Source organism: Colobus angolensis, unplaced genomic scaffold, assembly GCF_000951035.1.
Source record: "Colobus angolensis palliatus isolate OR3802 unplaced genomic scaffold, Cang.pa_1.0 Scaffold59, whole genome shotgun sequence".
Lineage (NCBI taxonomy): Eukaryota > Metazoa > Chordata > Mammalia > Primates > Cercopithecidae > Colobus > Colobus angolensis.
In genome coordinates, this window is record NW_012119487.1 from 7,836,603 (window position 1) to 7,848,517 (window position 11,915).

Sequence of the window (11,915 nt, forward strand, 5' to 3'; positions counted from 1 at the left end):
AGAAAAAAGAAAAAAAGACAGTATTGTTCCCTGGGTTACCTGGATTTTTCTTTTTAATTGCTATTTGCATGACACAAGGGTGTCCATGAAGCAGAGATAGTACTGTGTGGGAGGCTGGTTGATTGACAGATACGCAAGTTACACAAGGGAATGAGTGCCTGTGTTGACTGGGGTGTGAGGGGTGTATGAGAGAGAGAGATTAAATGAGAAGTGAGGTAGAACAATCCCAGAGAGTTATCTTACTACACTCACACCACCTTTTTTTCTCTCTGGGTGTGAGGGCTAACATGGGTCCTCAAACCAAGATTTCCCATGATGGGGAGAGTAGTTAAAAAGGCCTTGCTTCGAAGAGGAACTGCAGTCTTTGCACTGGGCAAAGTCCTGCCAAAGGGGCTCCTGTTTGCCGATACTGCTGCAGACATCAGGAGAATTCCCCATACGCTGCATCTTGTGGTCTGGGATCACCCTTTGAGAAAACTCGGAAAGACGGAAATGTAGCATAGGCGCTCTGCATTCTGTCTGATTAGCACATTCCCAACCAAATAGCAGCTTTGACATATAGGACACAGAACAATGCATCCTTTTCTCCTAGTGCCTCCCTCCAGGTGGTATGAGAATCGCTTCATAGCATCTCTTTTGGAGAATCACTTCTCTGTCTATGCTTCACATTCCAACCACAATGCATAGGCCTGACAACCCCCATTTTATTCAGAAGAGAGTCACCACATAAATATGAAGTATCTCATTTCCTACCTGTGGTATATATCTCAGTTGGCATAAACTGAAATGGAAGACAATGAGACGATGATTATGTCTCTCTGCCCGGGGGCCTTCTATGTTTATTATTGCATGTGGAAGAATTTGACATTATATTTAATCATTGCATAGTCTTTCAACCTATAAGAAACTGAAATCCTTGGTAGATAAGCAGCCTGGGGCATTTCTTTCTTCATCACTTTTCTGAAGGCTTCCAGGGTAGAAGTACAGAGTGATAGGATGATCTGGGGTGAGCACGGTTATTGGCTGTCTATTTCTAGTTAAAGCCACTGCTTGCTTTGGGAAGTTTGTACAGAGCTCCTCACCCATGGGAGATGGAATAGGCAGATGACACCATCAGCGGGAGTGTTGAGATGTAACCAATGAGGGTGCTTTTGGTGGGAAGGGGGTGACAAGTGGTGGGAAGTCTTTGATACCTTCCAGTGATGGGGTTTGAGTGGCAGATACCGGAGTCTGATTTTAGCGCTCTGAAAGTGTATGTCTACAGGCAGTAGGAGTGGGTGGACAGGGATGCTTACTCATTAATTAAAGGTGCACCTTTAGCAAACTGTCCACTGCCAGGCACGGCAATACTCAGAGTGGGGAGGACAGCCATTGAGAATGTACAGTGCACAAAGCAGTGTGGAGCCTCAGTAGCACAAGCGTGACTGCCCTAGTGGGAACAGAGTCATCACATGAGGGCTCACATCCCACCTAGGGTATTCCCACAGTTGTGGTGAGGGGTGGGAAACCTCAGCCATCTGTCTTTGTATCAGCGACCAGACTGGGAGAAAATTGCACCTATGGAGTTATTAGTAAGGATGCTGTGTCTATTTCAGAAATATGAGATCTGTTGTCTTGGGAGGGTTTCAGGAAGATGATGGTGTGATGTATTGTGGCTTTAGGGAACATATGCATCCATTTCCTAAGCTTTCCACATCTTGCCTGTCTGGAGGTTTAAACTATGAAGCTTAGTGTACCAACTCCATCTAAAAGTACTACTACACATTGGTAAATATTTAGTGGTGCCTTTGATTCCAGATGCAAGTATCGTATTGATAGAGGGCCTAACAAATATTAATTACAGAGGTAGAAATGTCTATATTTGACTTAGTCATCTGTTACCTGTGATAGATGTCTGATTTGTCTCTTCTGGGACAGTGATAGGGTGCTTGGTGTAGAAGAGCTTGTGTCAAAGGAGCAGGCCAAAGACTTTACTTCTAGAACACAGGTGGAAGAAGAGGGGGTGTAAGGGATGAGTAGCATCCTTTAAGAAGCTTTCAAAGGCTTGAAACCATGAGTTTAGCATGGAGTTTTTTCAGAAAGCTTGGCTAAGAAATGCCATAATAAGAAAAGGGTGTCCTCAGTTGAAACTGTCACCTTTAAAGTCTATAATAACCAAAATATGTGAACCACCTATTCACAGACACAGTTACAAATAAAGAATTGTCATGAATTAGTACTGGATTGTCAATGTTGGTGAACTCATTGTGGAATTAAGAGCAAAATCACAATATACTTCCTACTATGCATTGGATAATAACAATTAGGAATTCAAGTTTTAATTGTAACCCCAAAGAACTAATACATCAAATGCTAGTCTGCCCTAATACTTGAGACTAATATTTCTTATACTAAATAATATATTTAATACCTGCTGCTAATAAAATATTGCTACGCTCTGCAAGCACACTCATGCATCAACAGCCAAAAACATAAATGAAGATCACTTCCAATACTGGGTATTACTAATAGTTTAGTTCCAGTTCTTCTGTGTTTTTTTTTTTCTTTATCAAAATATAAAAATAGTGGTCATGATAGGCAAAGCTGCCTTGTAAGTAGACAGAATATGTTGCCTACATGATAACCTGTCCCAAAATACCTTTCAATTACTTGAAAGTCTGTAATTTCATCAGATAGGTCTATTCTTTTGCATTTCAGAAAAATCTCTTTTTAATTTTTTTTGGCTATTATATTCTGCATGAAAACTAAAATACCCTGAAAAAGAAATCAGTCTTAGAAGTTAACCCAATGGCAAGATAGAAAATTAGATTTTTAGAGTTGGAAGATTTTTAGAAGTCATCTGGTAAAACAATCTCATTTTTGACATGAGGAAAAAGAGGTTAAAAAATTGAGAAGTTGGCTGGGGGCAGCAGCTCATGCCTGTAATCCCAGCACTTTGGGAGGCCAAGGCAGGTGGATCACGAGGTCAGGAGTTTGAGACTAGCTTGGCCAGCATGGTGACACCCCGTCTCTACTAAAAACACAAAAATTAGCCGGGCATGGTGGCACGTGCCTGTAGTCCCAGCTGCTTGGGAGGCTGAGGCAGGAGAATTGCTTGAACCCAGCAGGCGGAGGTTGCAGTGAGCCAAAATCACACCACTGCACTCCAGCCTGGGTGACAACAGAGTGAGACTGTATTCCCCCTCCTCCACCAAAAAAAAGCAAAAAGAAAAAACTGAGTAGTTTGCCAGGCCTGGTGGCTCATGCCTGTAATCCCAGCACTTTGGGAGGCCAAGACAGGTGGATCATTTGCGGTCAAGAGTTTGAGACCAGCCTGGCCAACACAGTGAAACCCTCTCTACTAAAAATACAAAAACTAGCTGGGCGTGATGGTGTGTGCCTATAATCCCAGCTACCAGGAAGGCTGAGGCAGGAGAATCGCTGGAACATGGGAGGTGGAGGCTGCAGTGAGTCAAGATTGCACTATTTATTGTACTCCAGCCTAGGAGACAGGGCGAAACTCCGTGTCAAAAAAAAAAAAAAAAAAATTGAGAGGTTAAAAAACTTTCATATGGTTGTGTCTATTATCAGAGCTAGGAATAGCAGTCTCCTCTGGTTCCTTCTCTACCTCTCTTTGCCAGTAAGTGACATTTGGGTCCTAGAGATGACAGGGACCTCGGCCAGGCCTTAGGAGTGTGGGGATGGAGGAGAGAAGGCAGTTTTCCAGGGAGGAGAAGAAGGCTTCTATGAGATGGAGGTATCTTCAAACTTTTCCCTGTAATTGATTTTAGCAAAAATAATCAGCTACTGTGACAAGTGAAAGAAAAGGACTGAAGTTTCACCCCTTAGAAGCTTGAAGCACAGAGTAGTCCTGTTTCCATCTAGGCTGGAAATAGAGTGATTAACTTGCTGGTTTCCTGATGACCACCATCTCAGCTCCACGCTTTTTAATTGCAACATCCTGCCTTCAATTTGTTGCTATTTTCTATAAACCACCAATTGGAGAGTTTGAATGTCATTAAAAATTTGATAATTTCTGAAAACTTCCTCCATGTGAAGTCTAGAGGTGACTGGGTCCCACCAGCATCCAAAGGTCTCGCGCTGTGTAGTTCCTGTGGTCTAGATCTAGGGTCATGGCCAAGGAGAGTAATGAAGTGATACTCTGCTGTATACTAAGAGTCCTGGCTCCTATCAACAGCAAACCACAAAGAGCAAGGGCCAAGGGAGTCATCTTACCCAAGAAACAAAACTGTGTTTTGAACTCCCGGCATGCTTTCCTTCTCTCTAGAACACGCACTACGCATGTTAAGGAGGAAGGATAGGTTGGGAAATTTAGGTAATCTGATGGCATTAGACACACAGATTTCTTCTGGTTTCTCATTCTGGTGCTGCTGCCAGCCAGCTCTGTAATTGTGAGCAAGGCTCTCCACTTCTCTGACGCCCAGTTTGCTCTCCTATGGAAGAGGAAGTTGGACTTCCCATGCAGGTACTGATTGTACTTCTGTTATCATTTCATGATGTTACAAGCAGTGTGGCACAGGAGACGGTGTAGGATGTAAAGTCAGATCTGTATTTGCATGTTGGATCCACACTTACCATTTAAGTGACCTTTATTCTTGATTTGTCTCATATGTGACTCAACTGCTACATCCTCACCTCCCTAAAATTTTTCATTCCCTTCTCTTCCTGAACATTCACCTCCTTGCATATGTTTTCTCCATACTCCCCAACATCCAGAATGTGTCCCTTCAATTCTCTAAAACTCAATCTTCCTTCCTTCCTTCCTTCCTTCCTTCCTTCCTTCCTTCCTTCCTTCCTTCCTTCCTTCCTTCCTTCCTTCCATAATAGGCACTAGGCTAGGTGCAGGATATTCAAAACTCTATAAAACATGTTTCCAGACCAGAAACAATTGTGCAATATGATGTGGGGTGGGGAGGGGGCAGTGGGATGTATGAACAATTCAGAGTGGCGCATTCTTAGTAGGGACGTACAAAGTATTGATGGAGCATAGAAAGAGAGCATTTCACTCCCTGGAAGAGACTCTAATGGTATTTGTTGTGAGCCTTCTAATAAAGCGGGAGCAATGTCCCAAGTATCCAGATGCTTTACATCTCAGTAGAGGGAAAGACTTAAAATATAACAAGTGCATCCCTTCTCAGAGAGCAGAAAAGAGCAATAACAGCAGCAGAGCCCCATTGAAGCCACGCACTATGTGTTGGGTGCCCTAATTTCTGACTCCTGAGCACCAAGTTAGCACTCATTATTCAGTTTGAGGAATACTTGTGGGACTTCCATGGGAGCTCTGTTTGGTAGATGAGATGCCTCCACTCCTTAAGGTGCAGTGTTGTGCAACCAGTGCTTCCCTGACTTAAATTAACCTGCAGATTCTGACTCACTAAGTCTGTAGTGGGCCCCAGATTCTGCATTTCTAACAAGCTCCCAGGTGATGCTGATGCTGCTGGCCCATGGACCACACTTTGAGGAGCAAGCTCCCAGAGAGAATGCTATTATATTCCTGCAGTACTCAGGGCTCAAAAGTAACAGCTTCACAGGAAGGATAGAGGCTAAGAAACCAAAGGGTCAATTGCTGGCTCTGAGGTGGTGACTTCGCTTATGAAAATCTTGGTGCTCTACTGGCCTTTATTTTCTTAACCAATGAGAAGCCAAGTGTCTGACCTACACAAATGGAGTGAGAATAGGGAGCTGAGAGAAAAGAAAGGAAACTTAACTAAGTCAAAATTCTGAGGTCTCTGAGCTAGCTTGCTTATCAATGTGTGTTTAAAGATAAGCAGCCCCATGGACTGGCTGAATCATGCTGGCTGAATAAAGGTCTTTTCCCCCAAGCGTATCAAAGCAAATATGTTCAGAAGTGGAACAGCAAGTATCTGTCACTCTGCGAAAACATACATCAGATGAGGTGATTAAATCCACACCAACAACATACAAGCACCCAGAACTCCCAGACTTTAGACTACATAGGTGCCATGTACCCCCTAGGCACCCCATCTAAAAACTGAAATGAATTAGTTTTGTTTTCAGTTCTATCCTTCTCTCCTCCAACCTGTGTGATTGTCATCCTCGCACCATTAACGAAAACAACTGCCAGAATTTTTGTAGGGTTATTCTTCCAAAGATTTCAGGACTTGGAAGAATGAATCAATCCAAATTATTTATTAAGCATTTTCAGCTAGGAGCTGTGGGAAACAACGTAAACATGGGTTGAGTATGTACATTTTCTTAATTCTAAAGGTTTGCAGATGACTTAGAAAATGAAACTTGTAGGGAAGTTCCATGGCTAAGTGAAAGAACGAACAGGATTTAGCATGCTTTCTGGAGTCAGGCTGCTTTGACTCAACCCCATCGCTGCCACTTACAAGATGTGAGGGGCTGGATATGTCATTTAATTTATTTCAGCCTCAGTTTGCACATCGGTAAAAGAACAGCAATGAAGTGTGTATCTCTTAGGATATTGTGATGGTAAAATAAGATAAAACATATAAAGAGCAGGGGCACGCTTAGAGCACATGCTCAAAAGTGTAGGGTTTTTCATTCTGTTAGATAGTGTCTATGTTTGAGGAAAAGGCAAGGGAAGGGAAAGGGAGAGAAGGAGAGGGGAGGGGAGGGAAGGAAAGGAAACATCCATATTATCTACCTGCAGAAGCAGACTTCCTGGAAACAAAGAGGAATTTATCATCTGGGCCCTTACATAAGAGTCATCGGATAATGTAATGAAACGGCTCTTCAATTACAGTTTCATGGAAGACACAGATAAGCCATTGAAATAGATATTTTTTATGTAGACCCTCTATTAAAGCAGAGAATATAATATTACAGCATAACTCATTGCTGAAATGAGTTATGCTGTGCCCTGCTGGGTCATGTGGCCTGGGAACATTGTTTTGATGATACAGCTTATTACAGTGATAGAGCTTGGAGTGTCTAAGAAAATGGCTAGTTAACATGCCCATTAGACTGCCTCTTTCAAATAGCACATCTTAAGTGCACTTATGGCAAGTACCGGATTGCAGTCAATCCCTGGCAGAATTCTTTGATGAGGAACCAGGGTGCAGTACTGCCATAAGGTTTTTAGATACAGACAGAAGGGAAGCAGAGTTTATATTCCTGTTATAATAGAAGTATAAGAAGTGCATAGGCTGAAAGGTGAAGGATAATGTTCCAAGCAATGGGAGCACCTATGTCTAGGCACATATTCCTAGACACAATGATAAGTCAGCCTGATGTTCTCACATTCCATATCCAGCCTCCTGGGCCAATGCCTTTCATTTCATTCCTCTTTTATAAATAACAGCTTTATGGATATTTAATTCATATACCAAAAATTTCACCCCTTTAAGGTGTACAATTCAGTAATTTTTATTCAAAATGCTGTGCGTAGATTGCCACTATCCAATTCTAGAACATTTATATCACGCAAGAAAGAAATCTTATACCCAGTAGCAATTATTACCCATTATTCTCTAGCCCCCAACCCCTGGCAATCTCTATTTCCTGTCTCTGTGGATTTGCCTATTTCAAACATTTCATATAAATGGAGTCATACACTATGTGGCCTTCTGTGTCTGCTGTCTTTCACTTAGTATAATGTTTTCAAGGTTCATCTATGCTGCATCATGCATCATAATATCATTCCTTTTTATGACTGAATAATATTCCATTGAATGAATATAGCACATTTTTGTTTATTTATTCATCAGATTATGGTTATTTGTATCGTTTACACTTTTTGGCTATTATCAATAACACTTCTGTGAACATTTTTGTTTTCAGTTGTTTGGAGTACATGCCTAACATGGAATTACTGGGCACCATGGAACTCTATAATATTTTAAGGAACCGTCAGTCCATTTTCCAAAGCAGCTGCACTATTTTACACTCCCATTATCACATTCTTTTCAACACATGTCATTATCTGTCTTTTGATTATGGCCATCCTAGTGGGTGGAAAATGGTATCTCATTGTCGTTTTCATTTACATTTCCCTAACAACTAATGATATTGAGCATCATTTCATATGCTTATTGGTCATTTGTATATCTTCTTTGGAAAAAATGTCTATTTAAATATTTTTTCATCTTTTTAAATGGGCTACTTTTCTTTTTACTGTTCAGTTCTAGGAGTTCTTTCTTTATATATTCTGCATACTAGAGCTTTGTCAGGTCTTGGTTTTCTCCCATTGTTTGAGTGGTCCTTTTACTTTCTTGATAGTGCCCTTTGGACCATAAGTTTTAAGTTTTGATGAAGATCAATTTTTGTACCCTTTTGTTGCTGTTTATACTTTCGGTGTCATATCTTAGGAAGCATTGCCAAATGAAAGGTCACAAAGATTTATGTCTATGTTTTATTCTAAGAGTTTCATAGTTTTATGTTTTAGTTTAAGACCTCTGATTCATTTTGTTTTGATTATTGTATATGGTATTAGATTGGGGTCCAACTTTATTATTTTGCACGTGGATGTCCAGTTGTCTTGGCACCATTTGTTGAAAAGGCTTCTTCCCTTGTGGAATTGTCTTGGCACTTGTATCAAAATCGATTGACCATAAATGTATGGCTTGATTTCTGGCCCCTCAATTCTATTTTATTGATCTATGTGTCTATTTTTATACCAGTACAAAAAGGTATTGTCTTTATTGTTGTATCTTTGTAGTACATTTTGAAATGAGGAAATGTATATCCTTTAACTTTGTTTTTCCTTGTCATGATTTTTTGGCTATTCTGGGTCCCTTGCGTTTTCATATAAATTTTAAGTTTAGTTAATCAAATTCTGCTAAACAAAGACAGCTGGGATTTAATAGCAATTGTGTTGAATCTTTGAATCAATTTGGGGACTGTTTTTATCTTAACAATATTAAGTTTTCTGATCTGTGAATACAGAATGTCTTTCCATTGATTTAAGTCTTTAATTTCTCTTGATAATGGTTTATAGTTTTAGTATTCAACTCTTATACTTCTTTTGTTATATTTCTTCCTAAGTATTTTATTCTTTTTGATGATACTGTAAATGAAATTGTTTCCCTAATTTCATGTTTGGATTGTTCATTGTTTATGTGTAGAACTACAATTAATTTTTGTATGTTGATCTTATATCCTGCAACCTTGCTAAACTTATTAACTCTCATTCATTAGGGCTTTTTTGTATGTGAATTCCTTAGAGTTTTCAATATATAAGATCATATCATCCCCTATTGTAGATAATTTTGCTATGCCCTTCATATGTAATGCCCCTCCTTTGGCCAATGTATTCTGGCTCTTGCTTTCAGAGTAGGGGCAGGAGAAATTCTTTCTTATATTCTTACTAGAAGCATCTGAGAGAATTGTTTTACTCTAGAGTCAAATTGGCTTACAAAAAATATTACTCTCAGCACTACGGCACTCAAAAGCTAATATGGTAAAAGGATGAGAACAATTAATAATCCAAGGTATTTGTTCAAAGATCTTAGCCCACCTCCAACATTCTTAGCTGTCCCCAAGGACCACTGTACACTAGCAGTAAATGAATCAGGCTTAATAAATGGGAACCCCATTCATAGTCTCCATCCTTGCCATGTAGCTATTTAGTTCATGCACCCATTTTACCAGTACCAGAGTTGCCAACAAAAGGGACTGGCTTTCATCAGCTGACCAAGTCATTACATCTAGTTGTTTAATACCTTTTCTATAATAGATTTTCTCTGGTGGGCACTACCATGCAACTCAAAAACCTTCATACTTCCTGTCCACTTCCATAGATCTATCCGCATGTCTCTTTCCCAGACCTCCTTGTCTCTGCTCATCTAGTCTTTCTCTTTCCATGTTCTTGACCAAACAACCAAGCCATTCATCATTGTCCATCAGTTCATGTATCTATCTTTCTGCCTTTGGCCACTGTTCTTTCAACACAAACTTGATGACCAATAGCACACCACATCAGATTTCTGCCCATTGGGAGGATTTCCCTCATCACTATCTGTCAGAAGCTCACTACAAATAAAGCTTGGCCTTTTTACTTCTCTTTTAGGTGGTTGTTAAGGCCCTTCTATTAAGCCATATATGTGAGCTTTGAAAGAAATGCTAGTGCAACAGTGAGGGATGGCATGGGGCTGTGTGTCACCTGTTGCTTAGCTTACTTATGCTCTCCAGCCCTGCTTGTGCCAAATCTTGGCTGTACCATGTCCATCTTAGAATGAATTGCTGCAAGACCGGTCCCACTTTATGATGGGATGGCTTTGACTCAACTCACCTAGTAACAGGTAGCTCTGGCACCCATAAGGTTCCTTGGTGGTTTACGGTCAAAAGCTCTGTGTTTACTAGGGCCCAGTATCACAACAGGAACTAATTTTGGATGGTGTATAGTTCTTTGTTATAGATGGCATGGACTTTTTCCAGAACCCCAGAATTCTACAATGTGATTCTTCTATTGAGGCTTTCCATAAACTCTATACATGATGCTTCCTGTCATTGATGCCTCTACCACTATAGATGCTCCTAGGTTAGATGGCTCAAGTGTCAAGACCATTTTTATCACAGCCTTGTCCTTCTGCTGAGAGCTCTTTCCTGCCCTGAACAATATTCAGAGCTCACAGATTTTTGTGTTATCCAGCAAATGGCTTAGGGCAGTATTCCTTCATACAAAATATGCTCCCTTCAGAACCAGAATAAACTATCAATATTTGTGCTATTTTTTTTTAGTAGTGAGAGGTGTAAGGTGCAACAACTTTTAATTTAATTTGGAGGGAATATCCTAGTATTCTCCAGAACTGTGGACCCCGTCTTAGTCTATTTCATGCCACTATAATGGAATACCACAGGCTGGATGATTTTTAATTAATATATATTTATTTCTTACAGTTCTGGGTGCTAGGAAGTCCAAAATCAAGGGGCCCACATCTGGCAAGGGCCTTCTTGCTACATTATCCTATGACAGAAAGTAGAAGAGCAAGAGAATGTGAAGGCGGATGGGCTGAACCCATTCTTATATCAGGAAGTCACTCCTGCAATAACCAAACCACTCTTGCAGTAATGACATTAATGCATTCATGAGTGCAGAGCCTTCATGACATAATCACCTCTTAAAGGTCCTACTGCTTAACGCTCTTGCATGGGAGACTATGTTCCCAACAAATGGATTTGTGGGGGGACACATTCAAACCATAGCAGACCCTTAAAAGTTTTGATGTGCTGAGTTATGAAGCTTTAATCTCCACCTCCCGCAGCATATGTGCTTTGCCCAGGCTTCCAATACACTTGTCACTTTTTGCTAATGTGATCTGACTACCATGATACTGGGCCAGTGTGATGTTCTGAAGAATGCCAGACACCCCATCTCCCTTCTAGTAATATTATGACAGAGAGTCAAAGTGTTAACATAACCTGAGACAAGATCATAATTGTATACTCACAATTGTATACTCTTATCACACAAGTGTGAACTTCTTCTGATTCTCCTTTCTGATAGGGATGGAAAAGAATGCACTCACCAGATCAATAGTCAGGCTGGAGACCGGAGGCTGCAGTAATCAGCTTTTGTAAATTTACATTTGGCATAACAGCTACAATTAGGGCCACTATTTGATTAAGTTTGCAGTAGTAATTCATTCAACTGTGATTCATTCCATTTTAGTAGGGTCCATTCTGGTTAACTGAATAGAGATTTGATACAAACCATCGCCCTTGAATTCTTTGCACCTTTTAAGTTAGCACTAATCTCTACCATTTTCCTTGGTTGCAGTATTAATGTTTTATTTACTGTCTTAGTTTGAATGAGGGCACATATTCACAGACATCCACTTGGCTTTCCCTACTATAATGTCTCTTATTCTACAGGGTAAGAAACCAATGTGAGGTACGTTCCTTCAGTGCCTAATCTGTTAACTGTTTTTATCATGAAGGAATATTGGATTTTGAGAGCTTTTTCTGCATCTTTTGAGATAATCATATGA